Genomic DNA, 3,827 nt, shown 5'->3' on the forward strand with positions numbered 1-3,827 from the left:
TTGCACACTGCACCACACCAGGGCTGATGTCATGGCGCGAAGCCCCGCGGCGCTGCCCCCGCCAGACCCGGGGCGGCCAGACCGCGTGGGCAGGAGACGCCAGCTCTGCCCCCTGCGGACCCACTGTGCACCCACGCGGACCCACTGTGCGCCCCTCCGCTGCTGCTGCGGAAGCACCTGGGGCACGTGCTTGGACCTGTCGGGGGTTTTCCTGTCGGCCAGATGCGAGTTTGCAGATGTGAGCTGAGAAATCAGACTCCTGGTAAACTTGTGCCCTGAGTAAAAGGGTGGGGGCATGGCTTGTGGGGAGGGGTGGAGTCTTACATGCGCATGTGCTGGTGGCAAAGTGTAGGCGACACATTTGGCGCCAGAGTAAGACAGGCCTGAGCTCTGATCTTGCTCCTTCCACTTACTAGCTGAAGCCTTGACATAGACACTAGAACTTCCGGGCTTCAGGCTCTGCGTCTGTAAAAGGTGTACAATCCACAGGAATGTTGTAGGGGGTAAAATGAGATCCTACGGGACCTGTAAGCTCTCAGCAGTGACCCACCATATATAACTCCCTCCAACAACTCTGTCCCCTTAGCTTTCCCACATCTTTCCTACTACCCAAAGGAGAGTGCCCCACCCCCAGAAAGCTGCAGTTCTGAAAAGTGGGTCCTCCTCTGAGGCTTTTCTCTGGGCCTCCAAGCTTCTGTATGGCAGACACAGGCTCAGGGTCCTCAGAGCTGCCCCTGGAGCAGTTAGCCATGGGTATGGCACCTTCACCCAGTTCCCAGCCCTTCCTGTGAAGCCATTCCCTTCCGCCTGTCTGTGACAGGCATGGCAGGGGGCACAGAGGCTCACACTTTGCCCGACTGCTGCTTCAACCAGGGTAGACCTGGTCACCTCTTTCTCGAACTGAGGAGCAGCTCAGAAACCCAATGCTCCAAACAGAGAAGGAGCTCCCCAGGGGCCCCAGGCCCAGGGTATGGAGCAGAACCAAGCTCTCGAGCCATTTCCAACCCCCACGTGGCACTTCCTTGCCCCGAGCAAGGAGCACTGCCCTCTGTTAGGGACTTGTGGTCTTGGGTTAGGAGGAACATGGAGAACCCCAGAGGCTGGCATTCCCAGGAATGTGAAGAGCAACAAAGACTCTGAGAGCCTCAGGGAGATAAAATCTTCTAGTTTGTGGTTTCCTGTAGCTCCTTTGCTATATTTCTGAGTCAAAGGGGAACTGAGGGCCGGTGTTATCTCCTACTGTCCAGGGCTGATGGACATTATTCGCACTGAAAAATGAACTATACTCAGATACCAGGTATACATTTCACTGTGGTTGTGTATGCTTGGCAGGTGTGCCTGTGTGTAACTTTCTACGGCTCTCTTGGACTCTAGAGTGTTCCTCGACCCGGAAGTACTACGGCCTTCTTCTGCCCATAGCAGTGAATTGGCAGCAGGTCCTGGAGGGTTTGCTGGGCAGCTGGGCACCCCTCACCCTAAGTCATCCATGCAAGGAGTTGCCCCATCTCCCAGCCTAGACAGGTGTCAGGCACTCAGACCCTCGAAAGCTTCATTTCAAGTCCTAGGGTTGCTGAATCCACTCTTATATAGGAATAAAATCAAGCATCTTATTACCCCGAAAATGAGGGATTTCTCTAGGTTTTTCTTACCTTCTCCCATAAGAAACATCTTCCTTTTGGACAGGCCCTTCATACAGCCAGGGCCCTCCAGGATTGGGAGGTCAACAAGCACCCAACCAGGCCATCCTCATCTGACCCAACCAAGACATAGGAGGAGAAGCCAGAGAATCACTGGCTGTTCCCGCACCGAGCAAGCAATTGATGGGCAGATACGTTAAATTGCAGCGCTTCGGTGAGCCTCCGAGACCATGGGTTTGCCACCCACACATGGCAGTTTCACGGGATTACTCTCTCTCCCATCAGTTCCCAAGATCTCAGAAAGATGAGCTTTGGATTCATGCCCAAGATTTTACAAAAGGGCAAACTCCTGCGTTTCCTTCCTTGGCCTGGGTTTGTCCTTCCCGGAGCTGTGGGACCATTGGTGGATTTCCCCAGTAACAACATGCCAACCCCGGCCGTGTGGTGGACTTAGGGAAGATCCAGGAAGGGACAGTGGTAACAACAGTCACACTTGGGTTTCTTCCAGAGGATCTCAAAGCACCCTGTAAATGGAGTGGCTAATAGTGTGTTGTCCAAACTGGAATGCTTTTGATTGTGAACAGTATAGTGTTGGTCTTCATAATTGCCATAAGGCGACAGAATTGTCCCCGGCACATCAGGATATCTGGTCACCCTGCATGTCCACCCACAGACTGCATCGGGGCACATGTCTTAGGAGCTGTTGAGGCAGAGCTGGAGATAAAGGAAGCCGAGTAGGCCCTGACTCTTCTGCTGCTTTTCCAGAGCCTCACTTTGTTTTGGTTGTCACCCTCCCTGTATGCTGCCAATCATCTGGGCTTGGTCTTGGATCGCTCATTTGCAGGGGTTCAGACAGGACTTTGGGACTGAGGTGAATCAGGAGTGTACTGGGTCATCTACCATGCAAACAGGCACGGCCCAATGTTGAAATCACACAAAAGACCAGTAAACACCATCAACACTGGGGACATCCCACAGGCTGAAATTCTTAGGGCAGAGATACGCGTTCTGGCTGACCTCAGTTACAAAACTGTGCCCTGGCTGGCTCCACCCACCTCTGCAGAGATACATGGTTGGAGCTCATCACCGAGAGATTCTCTGCTGGGGCTTCTAGAAGGAGATCTGGCACACACAGGGGCCTGGTTGCTTCTCTGAACTCTCAAAAATGTCTAAATGTTTCAGTGTCCTCCCCTGCTCTCTGTACACGCTTGCCCACAGTGTCTCCGGATTGGAACCTAGCCATGGGGGATGAAGTAGGGTGGACTGTGGGCAAGCAGGAAGGCACCTCCAACTTCCAAATTCGTCTGCTGCCTTCTGACAACTTCTCCTCTTTCCTCCCTCATCTGCATCCTGATGTCATGTCTTCTCGCTCCCTTCTTGCTGCAAACTCCTTCTTTTCCTCATTGATCTCAAGTGAAGAGGGCTTGAGTGTGAGACAGAGGCTGAAAGTGAATGAAAACTTAATTCTCTTTTCATGGAAGAGGTACAGGGTCAAGAAAGTTTTCTTAGAGAAACTGAGATAGAGGGGCACCTGGGGGGGCTCAGTGTGTTAATGCCTCTGCCTTCAGCTCAGATCATGATCCTGGGGTCCTTGGGATCAAGCCCCACATTGGGCTCTCTGCTCAGCAGGGAGCCTGCTTCCCCTTCTCTCTCTGCCCACCTCTCTGCCTACTTGTGATCTCTGTCTGTCAAATAAATAAATAAAATCTTAAAAAAAATTTTATAAAAAGTGAGTTAGAAATAGGGTCTTGAAAGATGAGAGTTGGCCAGGAAGTAAGGAGAAGGGACAAGCTCCTGGGAGAGCGTTGTTAACCGGGGAACTACAAGTTCATGAGCAAAGCTGACACCTGCGATGAAGAACCAAGTCCTGTGAAAGGTGAGGTTGGCAGGCAGGCAGGGACCAAAGGAGCATGGCAGCCATTCCATCCATTTGAAGGAAGGTGGACTGTCCTGAGGGCAATGGGAGCCTTAAAGGATCTTAAATAGGGAATTGACATGGACAGTTCAAAAGTGTTTCAGAAGACGCTGAGTCCCTGTGAAGGCTAGACGAGAAGGAGGTGAGAAATGAGCCAGGGAGGCCCATAAGGCGATGATCCCAGGAGACCAGGAAAGAGGTGATGGCAGGCAGTAGCTGTGGGGCTGAAAAGTAGATGATGGATTTCAGAGTTTTTGAGCACACAGAATCTACCA

Source organism: Mustela putorius, unplaced genomic scaffold, assembly GCF_011764305.1.
Source record: "Mustela putorius furo isolate JIRA1106 unplaced genomic scaffold, ASM1176430v1.1 tig00000508_pilon_pilon_pilon, whole genome shotgun sequence".
Classification (NCBI taxonomy): domain Eukaryota; kingdom Metazoa; phylum Chordata; class Mammalia; order Carnivora; family Mustelidae; genus Mustela; species Mustela putorius.